The sequence below is a fragment of the Amblyomma maculatum genome, chromosome 1 (genome assembly GCF_055883805.1).
Source record: "Amblyomma maculatum isolate TAMU_Amacu chromosome 1, ASM5588380v1, whole genome shotgun sequence".
Taxonomy (NCBI): Eukaryota; Metazoa; Arthropoda; class Arachnida; order Ixodida; family Ixodidae; genus Amblyomma; species Amblyomma maculatum.
In genome coordinates, this window is record NC_139344.1 from 316,416,556 (window position 1) to 316,434,057 (window position 17,502).

At 46.8% G+C, this 17,502-nt stretch overlaps 1 long non-coding RNA gene across 1 annotated transcript in view; it reads left to right on the forward strand.

Moving 5' to 3' along the window:
* The first annotated feature begins 3,379 nt into the window (after positions 1–3,379).
* Positions 3,380–17,502, forward strand: part of LOC146207195 (uncharacterized) — a 51,012-nt gene continuing 36,889 nt past the window's right edge. The window contains exons 1-2 of the long non-coding RNA XR_014703313.1: positions 3,380–3,562; positions 12,476–12,597. This is a non-coding gene — a long non-coding RNA (uncharacterized LOC146207195). The remainder of the gene's footprint in view (positions 3,563–12,475; positions 12,598–17,502) is intronic.

Consider the following 17,502-nt stretch of genomic DNA (forward strand, 5'->3'; position numbering starts at 1 on the left):
GGGCAGCAGCAAATGGGTATCGTTTCACGTGGCATGCTGGCGGTCGTGTATTTGTCAGAAAAGCGGAAGGGGGGAGCGCAGTTGTCATCCGTAGCCCAGATGATATCTTCAAACTGGAAAATGCATGATGCAATTGTCGTTTTGACATTTGTCTAGTTATTGTCTGTTTTCCTTTTCAATGTCTGTTTTTCTGTCAAGCCCAGTGTGTACATCGGACCTCGCTTCTTTCTGCGGAAATTTCCAGCAATCTTTAAATATTGTTCATTTTAATCTTCGCTCAGGAAGAGGGAAGCAAGATGACATTGAATTTTTTCTTGCTGAAGTGAAGTTGTCAATTCATGTTCTTATGTTTTCGGAAACTTGGTTTTGTAACGAAGACGATGCGTTCAGCATACCAGCGTTTAAGAGCTACTGCTTGAATCGCCAGGTTAAACGAGGTGGTGGCGTATCCATGTTGGTTAAAAATGACATAAAATGCTAACTTCTTGACGAATTTTGTGTAGTTAGCGCCCATTACGAGATACTTACGCTCAAAGTCCGCTCATACCTGTTTGCTGTGTGTTACCGCCCTCCTTCCGGCAATACAAGTGTTTTCTTTTCTTTTTTAGATTCTGTTCTTGAATTTGCGAATCAGCACAAGTTGAATATTGTCCTTGGAGGCGACCTGAATATAAATCTCTTGTCAGATAGTACTGCGACACGGGCATTAGATACACTGTTAAATGTTTACTGCTGTATGAATACTATAAATGCCCCAACCAGAGTAACAGAAGAAACAGAAACATTATTAGATGTTTTCATTACAAATAACCAAAATCACTTAACATCCGCAGTAATCCGTTTGCCGATTAGCGATCACCTCCCTATATTTCTGTGTGTCAGCCACACGTACCTAATCTCAAAAGGAGCTTGAAACAATACGCTTATAGGGACATCAATTCGTTTACGCTTTATAACTTTCCTGAGCAGATAGTCGGTGCAGACTGGAGCGACGTTTTCAACGAAACCAATCCTGAAGCAGCGTACGATAAATTTATCACATTATTCAAACACATATATTCTACTTGTTTTCCCCGCAAAATACATAGTCGTCCACGGCGAGCTCGTAAGCCTTGGATCAGCAGTACGCTACTTAACCGAATAAAAGAACGTGACAAATTGTACAGCCAATTTCTAAAAACGAAATGTCCTGATGCGTTAAAAGTTTTCAAATCTTTCAGAAACATAATGACAAAAGAGCTTCGAGCTGCAAAAAAACTGTATTATGAGAATTTGTTTGTTTTTTCGAGGAATAACCCGGAGGTGACTTGGAAGAAATTGAACTCTATCATAGGGCATATAACAGAACCAATTACCAAACTTATTCTTGATGGTATAGAGGTTGAGCGACATGAACTCGCTAATGCTTTCAATGATTTTTTCACTTCTGTTGCCCAAACTTCATTATCTTGCGAAGAGGTACCGCTCAACTATTCTCGCAATAACTCAACAATATTTTTGAATCCAGTTTCAGAGGGAGAGGTGGTGGCTGCTTTCAACAGTCTTAACAATGGCAAATCTGAGGATAGCGCGGGTGTTCAGATAATGCCAGTAAAATTTGTTATTCTTGATATATCAAACTGCCTGACACATATTTTCAACTTATGTTTATCAAAAGGCGTGTTCCCACGTAACATGCAGTCGGCGAGGGTCACAGTATTTTACAAAAAAGGCGATAAAAATGACCTTTCCAACTATCGCCCAATATCTATCCTGCCTACCTTCATAAAAGGATTTGAAAAGTTAATTCTTGCTCGTCTTACGTCCTTTATTAATCATCATAATATTTTAAACCCCGCTCAATTCGGGTTTCGGAAAAACAGATCTACTGAGCTTGCCCTTCTCGCTCAAAAAGAGTATTGAAGAACTAATTTTGAAGAAAAGAAACTCGTCTTGGGCATATTTTTAGGTTTCTCGAAAGCTTTTGACAGCATCAACCACAAAACTTTACTCAATAAACTAGACAGGTATGGCATACGAGGCACAGCCTACTCTTTAATATCTTCCTACATAGCCAATAGGACACAATATGTTGAAATAAACGGTTTCTCCTCTACAGTCAAGCCAGTCATCTCGGGAGTTCCACAAGGCAGTCTTTTAGGCCCCCTTCTTTTTATTCTCTACATCAATGATCTTGTTTCCACAGATTCATCTGCAAAACACATTATTTACGCAGATGATACAAGTCTGTTTTTCTCTGGTCACTCAGGCATAGAGCTATCCAGTCGGGCTAACATAACCTTGGAAAAAATTGAACACTGGGCGTGTCAAAACAGTCTGAACCTCAGTGTCAGTAAAAACAAAAGCCGTTCTCTTCCATCCTAGAAATAAAGCATTCGAGCTGCCTTCTCTTGCACTCAGTGGCACGAAAATAGAAATTGTTCACTCTGTGAAGACGTTAGGCGTGTACTTCTCAGAGCACATGACATGGGACGTTCACATAGAATATTTAGTAAACAAATTATCACGCACAATAGGTTCTCTACGCCGACATTTCCGTGTATTTCCACTTACTATTAACATTATGCTTTATAATTCACTGTTTTCGTCTATTCTGAACTACTCCTTGCCAGTATGGGCAACAACAACAGCAGAAAACATTACAAAGTTACTACTCCTTCAAAAACGTGCAATAAGAAATATTACTAAGGCTTCTTACCTCGAACATACAGGAACAATATTTAAGCAGCTAAAAATAGTTAAAGTAACATCTTTGTATAACTACAGGCTTTTTCGATTATATAAACAAGGCATCAGTAAAAAGGACAACACACTAACACTCATAGCAGCACTTCAAAACAACATAAACACATACGACACCCGTAATCCGGAGCACTGGCACGTCACAGCGTGCCGGACGAACTATGGCAGGCAGATGCCTCGCTTCAGGCTTCCTACCATATTAAATCAATACTTTGCTAATAGTGATCAAGATTTCTCTCTTCCTCCCATTAAATTAATCCACGAAATGTTTCTATAAATACATATTTTTAAGTTAGGTGTTCTGTCTTGCGGCGTTTGTTTTATTTTTCATGTATTTTTCCTGATTTACCTAGTGCTTTTTTGTAGTCTAATTATTTCTCCATTGATTGTTTATTCACTGTGTGGGCGTGACTTTCTCTGCTGTGAAATGCCGTCATATGCAGGGGCAGCCGCCCCGTCAAGCTACTCTTCGAAGCAGCTTTTTAGCAGCTGCTCCTTTCCTTTCCTTGTAGTAAAGGAAAAATAAAGTATTATTATTATTATTATTATTATTATTATTATTATTATTATTATTATTATTTATTATCTTTCCGCCACCGCGCTCTCCCCGGAGTTTCCTCCTCGTCGCTTCCAGCCTCTGCTCTCCCATTGGCCAGTGCGTGTCACGTGTAATCGCGCGATGCGCTTTTGTATATTTTTTTCTTTTCCGACGCGCGCTGGACGCCATTTTCGAACCAGCGCAAGGAAACTGCTGCACGTGAAAGCTTCATCGCGATGCCGTGCTGCTGCGCCTTCGGTTGCCGCAACCGACAAATCGAAGGTAAAAAGGCTTTCTTTGTTTTCCATCCGGCCAGTGCAACGCAAAAAGAAAAAAGTTTGACTTCAAGGAAATTGAAAAAAAAAAAAAAAATGCACGGCTTTGTGAAGTGACATGGTTCATTACTTTTTTTTTTTTTAAACCTTGTGGAGTCCTGCCTCTTTAAAAAAGCGTTTGCATGTGCCTATGCTGGGTTCGGGTTTTAGCGCATTTGAGTTGACCTTGTTCTCACGAGAGCTGCGACATAATTAGAGCGACTTTATTCAGGCCATAATTTCAGCTCCATTATCGACACGATTGCAAGGCTCGTCTTATGAATACACTCGGTTAGCTTCCGCGTACGCTCACGCGTATTAATTTGCTTTGAGGTCCCGAAGCAACTTAAGCTATGAGGGAGGCTGTAGTGGACAGCTCCATATTATTTAGGTCACCTGAGCTATTTCACGGGCACTTTGATCGTATACAGTACGTGGGCATATTGGACTTCGTTCCATCACACTACTTCGTGACGCGACTCTGAATCGGAGGGAAGAGTGGCTGCTCGCACGTTTTGCGTGTGGGTTTATCATAACAGAGAAATGCTGTTAACTACCACATGCCCCTAGTATGGATTAATAGTTTTGCTGTAGTCTAAAACTTCTGCAGCTTTCCTTTCAGTTTAGTTGTTTTTTGTTTTTGTTTTTTACAAACACATTACCTTAGAATGCACTTGATTAAGAAACTGGGTTTCGTATACGCCATATGCGCTTATGTTGCCTTGCATCATGGGGTGAATTCTCTCACTGTGATAGCTTGACATAGTAAATTTATCGTTGTTTATTATGATGTGCGGATGGAGTCGTTGTGGAAGCTGCGCGCACAGCAGTCATGTACGTCATTTTTTCAATGCAGTATTGAATTCTTTTTTGTTTCCTTCTGTTTTCATTTCCTGGGTCATTTCAAGTTTACTGCTTGCATGGGCAAATCAATCTGCCCTTTATGAAAATTTGAGCGTCTACTCTAATCTGCGCTATTAAATATAATCTTTAATTAACTCACTTGGTGCGTTTTCTCAACTTTCTCATTTGTCTTTTTTACAAACAATAAATAATGATACATCTATTAGTTAGCTCTGGTTTATTTTTTATCGCAAGCCTATCATCAGTTTTTCATGATGGAAAATAGCGCGAAGGTACACGAAGGACGGAAGGAAGTAAGACACGGACAAGCGCTTGTCCGTGTCTTACTTCCTTCCGTCCTTCGTGTACTTTCGCGCTATTTTCCATCATGAATGTTAACCAACTCGCCCAACTTTCGGCATTATCAGTTTTTCACATTCACTGCTACTTGTTTTGAGTCGTCGTACGTTTCAGATGGCAATGTTTCGAACGCACGCTTCCAGGTGTCGTGGTGGTTAGCGTGATAAATATTGAGCACATGATTTTTCCTTTCATTAAAACAATTATTTGTCTCTATTATGTCCAAAATGGTGTTTTAATTATGGGGACGCTGCTTCTCGGCGAAAATTTACATTGGGAAAGAATGCAAGTGCACGCGGTGCACAGATATAGAATTAGCACTTCAACAAAGGGTTACTGGTGCTAATGGGGAGATCGTTTTTTATTTTTTAAATTCCGTCCAGTTTTCTTTTTTCACCAAGATCGACCTTGGTATCAAATTCTAATCATTTGCACTGTAAATAAATAAGTGATATCTTGCGCTCCGAGAACAGCCTGTGTATTGTTCGCATTATCGATACCGTCCACGAGTGAAAACATTGCTCATGATCGCCAGAACTGGCGCATCAACTTCACATCTGTAAGTCACAGAGCAGCAGCGGCCCAGCTGCTGCAGTATTGCTGACCCAGGAAAGTTAACCTTTTACGCGCCGGGCGAGCAAAATTCTGCTTGTACAACAGGTACGCAAATAAGCCTTCCCAACCACATTTACCTACTGCCATGCAATCAAAACTTCAAACTCTACTAATTTTGCGACATTGCGGGCGTGTTTGAGCATACCGCGGGTATGCGTCGTGCTTCAACAACGCGCACTCTGAATTTGCGGACGCTTTACGCCTTAAATGATGGTCCTTTTTACAAGTTTTCTTGCGCAATTCTTTTAAGGAATTATTAAGGCCAGAGGAATAAAATTTCGCTTCAAAAATGTCGGCGCAGGGCTTCAACAAAGTTTTTCGCGTTTTCCCTCCGGTAGCGCGGCAGCGCACGTTAAAGACCCCTCCGGGATCTTTAACGTGCGCTGACATCTCACAGCACACGGACGCCTCTTCCGGGGTGGTGCAGTGGTAAGACGCCCGACTACTGTGCCGGAGTACCCGGGTTCGAACCCGACCTCGGTGGCTGCGTTTCGATGGATGCGAAAGGAAGAGGCGTCCGTGTGTTGTGCGATGTTGTGTTCTTGTTGTTGCTGTAGGAAGAAGGAAGAGAAAGTGCACGGGTCTGCTACTGGCTCTGTAGCTGAGCCACCTCCGCTGCCTCGTGCAGACAGAAGAGAAAATAGAGAAGAAAGAAAAGGAAGAGGGGAAAGAAAGACGCGCGCCGCAACAACAGCCGTCGTCCACCACCGAAGCGGTGGCGGGTGCAATGACGGCCTACAACGATAAAAATTCGTTGGCAGGCTAGCTCCCGCCGCAAGCGGCGGTGACCCACCTGCCTGCCCCAGCCCCATCACGATGTCAGCGCACGCTTAAGATCCCCAGGTGGTCGAAATTACTCCGTAGCCCTCCACTACGGCTCCTCTTTCTCTCTTTCCACTTCACTCCCACCTTCCTCCCTTCCCTTACAGCGCGGTTGAGGTGTCCACAGAAATCAAGTGAGACAGTTACCGCTCCCTTCCTATAAATCAATTAGTTTGTTTCTCTTCGTTTCGAGACTGCATTTATCGCGCCTTTCGGAGAGAGGAGAAAAGAAGGAAAGAGAGAAGCGCGAGCGCTTGTAAAGAAGGCGTTGCTCCTCGTGCCCTGGTCGCGCGCATGGCCCGAGGAAGGTCCAGTTCCGAGGTACGCACGGCTAGGCATGGCTAATGGAGCGGCCGTGCGTCCGTCCACTAGGAGGCGGTGCACAACGTGTACACAACATTCCTGACATTACGTTTGGCAGGAGCTGCCAACTCGGGCAGCTCCTTTCATATGGGAGGGTGATATCACTATCAGCCTTGCATTCACGTTATCCCTAGGGCACGCAGGCACGTTCATACGGCTCGGTTAAAGTGGGGTTTTATATGCTGGCTGGTAGCTTACGCTATCTCGTCATCGCGAAGGTGGGAGTGAAAACAGAGAGAAAGAGGTGCCGCAGTGGAGGGTTTCGGATCATCGCGAGATAGAGGCTGTCGCCTCATCGCACTTTAATGGTCAAAAGTGCCCCGATGGCATAAATAAAGCTGGAACCATAGAATCAACTAATATGTGGAAAAGCCATGTTTTTACCGTCAAACCGAACCTAAGCGTAGCCACGTAAATAGCTCTCGCGTAACTCCAGGTTTAAGCACAAGCTAAACAAACAACTACTTTTTTTTTGTTAGCTGGCGAGCTCCTTTCTTGGAGTCAACTGGCCTCGGTCTCATACGCCACAGGTTAGTAGCAGTTTAGTAGTACAAGACTTTATTGAGGCGCAACACTTAGGCACCTGATACATCGATGGCCTGCTGGACGAGCAGGCGCTGTTCTTCTTCACCCTCAGCACCAAGCCAGTCCACCCAGGTCCAGATAGTATGGGAGGAGCTGGGAAAGAATCCCGATTGCAGTGCAACCGGACATGAAAATAGCAGTGTGAAAGGTTGGCATAAGGGGAAGGGCTGTTGGGGCATGATGGATCGCGACGGAATTTGTACAGATATAGCCGGGCAGGGGTTATGAGTGTGTTAAACTGTATTTGCCGAAGGATATGAGCCTCCCGAACGGAAAGATTAGGACGAGGGTCGGGGTAGAGCTTGCGGTCTAAGCGAGCAGTATTGTAGTATTCGCTGATGGTGGCGCGAAGAGACACTCTCGGCCCGCCCTCCAAGGATCTTGGCCAGGGGATAAACGGTGCCCGGTTACGAGTTTCACGGGTGAGCTGGTTCGTCAGCTCATTGCCGTCAATCCCCGAGTGTCCAGGGATCCATCGGAGGAAGACGTGGGGCAGGGCTGCAGCGCAACGAGTGCAACCTCGAGCTCCGTGGACAGATGACGTGTTAGACTTTTAGATTGAATGGCACGGATAGCAGCCTGGGAGTCAGTGTATATTGCCGCGAAACCTTCAAAACTGTATTTGTTTTTTTTTTTTTTTAACAGCCGCCTGCATACAGGCTTATCACTCTGATTCTGGACCGCGTATCAGTTCCGTAATCTTTGTTTGTTAATGCTTGATGTCGCAAGTCACACCTTTATCAGTTTCGTTGTAGCGCAAGATGCACCGAGATCTGTCTCGAAGGTTCCGGCCACTCGGGTGTCTTTCCACAATGTTCTAGCCCGTGCTGGTAGCTGTTTGCGACGTTATCTAGATTGTTCTGTGCAGCCTTTAAATTGAGCGTTGACGAGTGTGATGGGCATTCTTTGTCCGACGACCGACGAGCACGTTTGTTGTTATCGCCGCCGCCGAGTTGCTTAGTTCTTTTGCGGGCTCAAGTCAGCCCCAATAAGGAGTTATTTCAGTACCATCACGCCTGTGTCTTCTTTTGGCGTGTACGGCCTTGTCACCACTACGTGACGATATAATATACTGAGGCACAGGTGGGAGAGAATGGAAACTTTGAATTGCATGAATGATGGAGAGGACCTCAAGCGAGATAATATCCGGAGGGTGGAGAAAGGGGCCGCTAGTGTGTGTAACAGGGGTAGATAGACGAGTATGAAAGAGGACCTGGCTTCCGGAGCCGCGAGGAGCCACATAAGAGGCATCCGTGTAAGCGACTCCATGGGTATTGAAGGGCGGACTATGATGAGAGGCAGCAGTATATACTGTAAGGTAGCATTTGCACGAACGTCTGTTATTTTCTAGAACCAGCTGGCTCACAGCGCGCGACGCTCTAAGCAGCCGTCAGCGATGATGATGATGATGAATCTATACAGATGAAACAGGTGAAAGTTCGCGCACTGCATGCGCTCACACAAATCCCCCCGACAAGAGAGCGGCCAAGCTGGTCGCTGATTACAGGGATGAGGTACGACGGGCATAAGGCTTCATGCGCGAGACGTGGACGATCTCTTCGGAGCGACGACGTCGACCTGCGACGGTGTGCGAGGGAATAACGCGATAGTTCACCGTAGACGTTTGTTGGAGTACTGTATAAGGGCCAATGTAACGATGAAGGAACTTCTCACACAGGCCAGGAATGCGGACTGGTGTCCACAGGAGAACTTCATCACCGGGGTAAAAGGAAGGAGTTCTGTGGCGTTGATCATACAGTGCTGTGCGTTCTTGTTGGGCATCTTCAGTGTTCAAACGGGCAAGTTGGCGACACTGGGCCATACGAGTGGCAAATTTTTCGCCCAGAGATTCAGACGGAGAGGAGGGAGCAGAGAAGAAAGTAGTGTCGAATACTGTCGATGGTGGGCGGCCATAAACTAAAAACAAAGGGCTATAACCAGTGCGCAGAACAGCGGAATTGTAGGCGTAGGTGCCGAAAGGTAAAACGTTGTTCCAGTTTCGGTGGTCAGGAGCGATATACATGGATATCATGTCGGACAAAGTGCGATGAAACCGCTCGATGAGTCCATTGGTCTGAGGGGGGTAGCTAGAAGAAGTCTTAAGGACGGTGTTGGCTGCGCGCAGCACTTCCTCAAGGACTTGAGAAAGAAATCTCTTTCCACGGTCGCTAATGAGAATACGGGGAGCTCCATGACGCAAAATTATCGCACGCAGGAAAACATCGGCGACTTCAGAGGCGGAACCGGAGCGAAGAGGGACGGTTTCAGCGTACGCGTTAGATGGTCGATAGCAGTGACAACTGAAGGGTTGCCGTCTGATGTCAAAGGGAGAGGCCCGACAAGTCAACGGCGACCGTGTCAAAAGAAACAAATGGGCAAGGTAGAGGTTGCAGTAGTCCAGCAGAAAGAAATGTTGAACACTTGCGAGGCTGGCAAGACGAACAGGATGAAATGTATTTGGCGACGCTGGCAGAAAGTTCAGGCAAGGAATAGCAACTCTTGATGTGGTCGTAAGTTTTATGGTGGCCTAAATGACCAGCAGTGGTGTCGTCGTGGTAATCCTTCAAACTTTTAAGACGAAGGGAGCGAGGTACAACGGTTACCCAGCGTTGTCCCGTAGGGTGATAAATGTCGCGGTAGTGTTTCATGTTGAAATCGGGACCGACGAAGCTGACGGCGCAAGCGACTGTTTGGTGCCACTGATTCATCACGGAGACGAGCGATGATTGTGCGGCTGTAGGGTTTAGCTAGCTGCAGGGACAGGAAATCACCGTTGTTCTTGAGTGGGGTCATAGCGATGAGTGCAACATTCAGATGGCCAGCAGAAGGCTGACTCGGATGGCAGGTGGAAGAGGAGGCCGTAGGTGGAGCCGCGTCAGTAGGAAGCAATGGGCAGCGAGAGAGGGCGTCAGCGTCGAGGTGTTTTTGCCCAGATTTATAGGTGATGGTGTACTCTTGAAGACGTAGTACCCAGCGACCCAGTCGACCCGATAAGTTTTCGACGTGCGGCAAAAACGCGAAGGGGATCGGCGTCGGGAAGGACGCGAGGGCCGTGAAACATCGGTGGAATCCGGAGGAGAGGAAGAACGCCGGTAAAAGTCTGATTAGGGCAGAGTAGAATAATCAGGCTGGCGCACGCGGGTACGTTCAAAGGGAGCATAACCGCGTTGCTCGTTTTACTGGCGGCGGCGACAGACACGGGCAATGTGGCCACGTATCCCACAATATAGTAGCACACAGGGCGAGAGGGGCGCCAGGCTGGAATAGGACGGGGCACTGTAGGATATGGTGCCATTGCAGCGACGTGACCGCACACGGGTGCCGAACAAGTCGGGGAAGGCGGGGCGGGTGGGCGTGAAGTAACCTCGGCATAGGTTGGCAAGGGAGGTTGGGAGGCGATGGGAGGTGGAGCAGGTGCCCCAGTGCAGTTGAAATTGGTCAGTTCATCTTTGATGATGCTGCTCAAATTCACGGTTGCTGGCGGAAAAGTTGGAGATACAGGGGGGGGGGGGGGGGGGGGGGTTGGTGAGGCCGCAGAGCTCCTCTCGGATCACGGTGCGTATCAGGGAACGCAATTTTCCATCTATGAGGGAGCCGCCATCACTGGGGTCTTGCATGAGGCGGCACGACTGTAGCTGGTCCAGACGTTGACATGTGGATGCCATGTCAGACACGGACGATTGATTCTGAACCACGAAGGCGTTGAAAGCAGCAGTGTTGATGCCCTTAATTAAGTGGCGAACACGCTTAGGTTCAGGCATAGCAGCGTTGACACGGTGACAAAGGGCCAGAACGTCCTCGATATACGACATATAGGACTCGCCGGGCTGCTGGAGACGAGCTTCGAGTTTTTTCTTGGCCTGCTCTGAGTGACCAGCCGGAGTACCGAAAATTTTCTTAGCTGGTCCGTGAATGTAGGCCAGTCAGCGATGTCATCCTCATGATTGAGGAACCAGGTTTTGGTGACGTCGGCCAACTAAAAGACGACGTTGAGCAGTTTGTGAGCGTCATCCCAGCGGTTAAATGTACTGACCCTGTTGTAGTTGTCGAGCCAGTCGTCGACATCTTCACCGCGAAGGCCCGCAAAGATTTGGGGATCGCGCTGGCGGCTGGTGACTGTCCAGGCAGGGTCAGCAGAAGACCACCTCTGATTGTTTAGGGTGCTCGACTATAGGGCGATCGTCTTTCCAAGTGACGGCCGCGCTTCGACTGAGGCAAAACGCGCCCGTGCAATGTCAATTCACAAACCAGAAGTGGCAGAACCTCACTACGGCGTCCTTTATAGCCTGAGTCGCTTTGACACCTTAAGCACTATAAATCGAACGAAACCAAGTTGAAAACCAAGAATGGATTAACCGAACTTACTATATAAAGAGTATAGCTAAGGTATAACTCGAATGGGTTATAACTCGAGTGGGTCACAGAAATAACTCAAGTTACCGACATTCTAGTAGAAATTAAGAAGAAGAAATGGACATGGGCAGGACATGTAGTGCGAAGAGAGGATAACCGATGGTCGCTGAGGGTAACAAACTGGATTCCAAGGGAAGGAAAGCGTAGCAGGGGGCGGCAGAAAGTTAGGTGGGCGGATGAGATTAAGAAGTTCGCAGGGGTCAAGTGGATGCAGCTAGCACAGAACCGGGTTAAGTGGAGAAATATGGGAGAGGCCTTCGCCCTGCAGTGGGTATAATCAGGCTGATGATGATGATGATAACTCGAATGAACCTGGTTATACGGCTCAAAAGCTCGGTTAAACATGGTTGGACACAGTTTAGCTTTGGTTAATCTCTTATTGTTCAAGCCTTGGTCAATCTTTATTATTTGATGCTGGTCAAACTTGTCTTTTATGCGAATAAAATCAACGACTACCATATGATCGGTGAAGTAGTTCGCCACAGTTCGAACGTCCGAAACTTCTAGGCAGGTCACGTAAGCAGAGACTTGTGGAACACTAGGTTCAAAGCGGATGATATCTGCAGAGTGGTTAGATTCTGCGTCTTCCATCACAGCCCAACGACTAGTACCTGCAACCAGTATAATGTCGGACTCGCAACAGGCCTGCCGAAATTACTCGCCCATTGGCACATACGAAAAATTCAAATTCGGCTACTAGTAAAAAACAGGTTATATGGGTGCCCGGTCACCGGGGGGTGGAGGGGAACGGGACCGCTCACGCGGCTGCCCGAGCGTTCCTCCCCCAGGGTTGCACTCAATCCTCCGGTTCTACCGAGGCAACCATACCAATCTCGCTCATAACTTATGCGGACATTAAAAATTATTTACGCCTCTGCAGGAGGGCACCCCCGGGATCCACCAAAAGGTCTCGACAGATCTGAAGAATGCCACCTTAGACGGCTCCAAACCGGGTGTTTTCTAAATCCCGCCATACTAAAACAATGGACCCGACATTCACGGGTAAGTGCAAATTCTGCGGGCAGTATGCTGACCTATACCACATGGTGTGGGCCTGTCAGCAAAATACGAATATAAAAGCTATAAAACAGCCAACTAGGGAGGGCTGGGAGGCGGCCCTGTCTAGCTCGGACCTGGAGGCCCAGCGCGTCCTGGTCCAGAGCTGGGGCAGCGGCGGCGGCCAATGGCGTCCCGGAATAGGGTCTGTCACTCAGCTCCACAACTAAACGCACCTCTCTTCCCAAATCATATCATCGTAAATAAATGTTTTCTCCTCCTCCTGCTTACGTCAGGCGAGTCACGGGACGCACCTGCCGACGAGCGCTGGCTCTGTTAGGGAAGCGCGGCACGCTCCTTTCAAGGTCATTTTCTCGATGCGACATGACCTTCAGATTTGCATGTTAAAAGTGGAGCTTCGCTAAAAAAAAAAAAAATCCAATTTCGGCTCGAAAGCGAGGAAGAGCATATTTTCATAGATGTAGATTCTTTGCACGCTGACACTGACCACAACACGACAAGAACAAAAGCTTTTGTCTCGATCGCGCCCTTTTGTCGGCGCGATCTGAGAGGTTTCTCTGGATTTGCTTCTAAAATACGCAACGTGGACATTTGGTCTCTAGCGGGCAGGTGCGGCTTCGGGCGTCGCACCCTAGTGGCCTGCTGGGAGGTCGTCAGCAGGCAAAAACAGTGTTCCCTGCTAGGCTAACTGAACACGCCACGTCATTTAGCCTCTGGTAGGTTAAATAAACTCAATTCCGGCCTAGATAACGTGATTTACCAGTGTAAAAACAACATGTTGAAACAAATTTGCAGTATTCACATCTCATCAATTAAAACTAGCTTTTATTCCGCCTATCACTATTGTCAACCAAAATATGTTACCATCTAACTGTTCCACGTTTCTCGGTGCTAAACTCGACAGTGGCCTCAAGTATCATGATCATATTGCCTTTATAAATAAGAAAATTGCGCCTGGAGTTTGCATCTTTACCAAAGCACGCCCATACTTTAACCTTAACATTAATCACATTGTATTACTCATTCGTTCACAGCCGCAGAACTTATCCTATAACATGTTAGAGAAATACTCATGGCTCATGCCACTTTGGTTCAGGTGAGTCAGAACAAAGCCATTAGATTCATTACATTCAGCCCACGAATTGTTAATGCCACTACTTTACTCCATGCGAATGCTATTTTAACTCTCACTGGCCTCTTTAAATTTAATTCGGCTATTTTACTCTTAAGCTCATCAACGAACAAGTAACAACTTTTACATTCACAATACCTAGCCTTACAAGTTCCAGCGTTACCAGGTGTGCCTCTAACAACAATTTGCTCTTCCCAAAAGTACGGACTAACTATAGCAAGCAGACTTTATTTTCGTCGGTAGTGATATGGAACGCCCTACCTTTAGAAGTTAAAACACTCCCGTACATTACGCCGTTTTAGACACAAACTTAAATGCCACCTAAAAAAAAAAAAAAAAACAAAAAAAAAAAAAAACGAAGGAAGGAAGGTTCAGCTCCGCCTTTAAGAGCCCGACGCGATAGCGTTTAAATCTCAATGCTGTGAAGATGATGGATGTATGTATAAGGTTTTGAATCGGGCGGCGGCTTCCGCCATCTGTTGCGGCAGCGCCGTACTATCGAAGGCATTTTCCAGTGAGCGCCGCATCGCATGTAAGAAAAGCGGAAATGTTATTTGCTACTTGCTTAACTATTACTTCAGTAATTAGTTTCTTTCTAATCATGCACCTAAACATTAGCTGACAGTCATAAGGCAGTGGGTACATTAGGTCCACTTTTATTCGGAGATAATGCGGTTCTGGGGCGGAATTTGTAAGAAAGAAAAAACAAACAAAGGTTCTGTGGCGGAGTGGTTGCGTGCTCACCTCGCACTGCTAAAGAACCGGGCTCGAAAAACTCATTGTTTCTTTAATTTCTTCTGATTTTCGCGTTACAACCACAACGCTGACACTGGCTTTTCTGTGACACGGGGCCTTTAACGTTGCAGCGTTAGTACTAGTTACGCACGTTGTTATTTACTATGCAAATCTTCTCTAGGTAATCACCGGAAGCGTGCTATTCCTTAATATACGGACGTTTTCTCTATTATTACTTTCATATATTTTCATGCTATACTCTTTTTGTTTAAGGAAGAGTTGAATGTACTAATATTTATACATTACGTGTACAATACTTACGTGTGTCTCTTGATTGCTTATACGCTGCGTTTTGTTTCACTTACTGCATGGTTATTTTGTACCGGAGATCCCCTTCCACTCGTCAACTATGAGACATTCTTATCATTTTTGTAGCACAACTAAAAAAATGACTAATGAAATTTTGATTCTGATTTTGAACTTCGCCGTATATTAGCGAAGTCGGCAGGCGAACAGCACGCCTGCAAGGTAAAAGGTAAACTTCACTACTTAACCTAATTATTTTTATGTGAAGAGGCTTCACAGCAGTGCGCTGGTACAAGGGGAATGCGTACGTCAGGCTCACAACTACTTTTTGTTTTGTTGGCACATTTTGAACTTGGGTTTTTTTTGCTTGCTTCAACAATATATTTTAGGTGTTTGCATGAATAAAGCTCAACTGACAAAACAGCTCTTGTCTTGCTGTTTTTTTGTCCCGTCTTCCGCACTTCTTGATTCGAATACAAAAAATATCGATCGTGTTTAGCTAAAAAGTTGTCTTTGCCACATGCACGCAGTGCCAGCGGTGAAGGCAGCTTTCAGTAAAACTTTGAAGTTCAGTTTTCACGTGAACCAGCTTTCTTTTCTTTTAGAGCGCAGCTCTCTGTCGTCCGTTTCTGGGTTTCGCGGCGTCCGCATCGGCCTCGTAACCAGCTCCGTCCCCCTTTCAGCCCCCCTCTTCCTCCGTGGCGGCGACCGCGCGTGTTATCGGATTGCTGCAGGCGCTCTTGCCACGCCCGCTCGGCGCTGCGTATGCCCCCCCCCCCCCCCCCCCCCCCCTCTTTCCTGCGTGGCGGCGAGGACGTCCCTCTTTCTTCCTGCGTGGCGGCGACCCCGCACGTGTTCTCCGATTGCTGCGCGCGATCCTGCCACACCGTTCGCAGCGATAGCTTATACAGCTGTTCGGCCGAAAAGCCGTCGGCGTCGTAGTAGTATAGTTGTAGTTGCTGTCCGCACCTCGTGCCGGAAATAATCGGGGCCTGCGTAAAAAAAAAAAGAAAATCTCGGTAATTTGTGGTTCTAGGGATTGATGATTGATTGATGTGTGTGATAGGCTAGATGGGTTAATGAAACCCTTTAAATAATTGATGAATTGAATAAATAATAACATAAGAATTGGGAAATTGGTGTTTAAAGGTGTCAAAATGCACAGAATGAAATGGCAGTGGTCTATGATCTCAAATAAAAAAAAACTTCAAGCGTGTAATCGTTGAATTAATTGAAATAATGAAAATTTGGAGAAAGTCGTTTCAAAGCTGAAGGTATCAAATTGCTCAAAATGAAAAAAAAAAACAACAATGTTTGCTGATGGTAATTAAATGTTTTTTTTTTACATTTGAACTTCATGCAACGATTGGATTCTACGAAGGCTGTAGATAAAGCGCGCGAACTGGTTTAGGCGCTAGCATTTAGAATAAGGACAAAATCACAGGTTAAACGTTTATTATTCTCGTCAGTTTGCCCGTATAGTGCAGAGAAACTCGCAATGACGTCATTGTTGCCGAATTTCATATTTGGGCTCTCTTAGCCCGCATTTTTTCGGGAGTCGTCCGATGCCACCAAACAATTCTTCATGCTCTATATATTGCCGCAACAGTCTGCGACAGCAGCCGCTGGGCGGCTCTTCGCGGGCTCTCCGGTGCCGCCCGGGTCAACCCCATTAAAGCCTTCTTGGTACAAGCCCAAACGGCTTCGTGACACTGTAGGCGGTGCGACCTTGAAACCCATGGTCTCGGATCTCTAGCAGCCGCTCAAGTCCCGACCGTCTCCCGCTCGTCTCTACGCTCCTTCATCGCTGCATCCTACGCCTTCGGGGCGGCAGCAACCGCAAAACGACTGTTACCCGTTAATAATTATAAGTTATGAACGATGCGTCACAACTGGTGCGCACACTCCGAGACACCCTTAGAGTATGTAGGGCAGCTGTTCCGGTCTCAAAGGAGATGCCCTCGACTTGCGTGGCAAGCTCAGTCGGAAGTAAGCTACGTGTAATGACTGAAGGGGTGGTCGTTTGGTGCCCAACTTTCGCCGGTTCAAACCAGAGTAAGGGTCGGAGTCAGAATTGATAAACAAAAACAAACTTTATACACAGCAAGAGACGTGCAAACACTGTGGGGCGAGAGGGTCCTTCGACCACATAATTTGGGAGTACCCACAATCTCCAGGGATAGGACAAAATATTACAAGTAGAGCAGCCTGGGATACCCTGCGGCGAAGCGCGGACCCTGCGATCCAGCACTGCACCGTCCATCTGGCGGAAGAGGCCGCAACAAGCCAAGGGCTACCTGCCAGCCTCTAATCCGCGGGCGCACGACTCCCTGTCTTCCCCGGCACGCGTGCCGTGGGCGGAGAAGAGGACGCCCATTTCCGATGGAAATAAAAGTTGTGCAACCAACCAACCAACCGGTACCTGCGAAAGTCGTCTGCTCGAGTGCTGTATGCGGTGCATGCGTGAACCCTTAAGCTTGGCGCTTCGGTTCGCGACGGTAACCGAGAAGGTGATGGCGTCTGACAAAGTGCGCGTCGGCGCCGGAGGGCGAAACGAACACGAGATGGACCGATTCAACATCCTACCGACTGCACACTTCTGCTTCAGATCATATTTCAGGAGCCGCACATAAAGTAGGCTACGTCAACCTTTCTAGCTGTACCGACCGACGGCGCAGCAACATCGTACTGTAGTCCCGCCTCGTTTTTGCAGCATC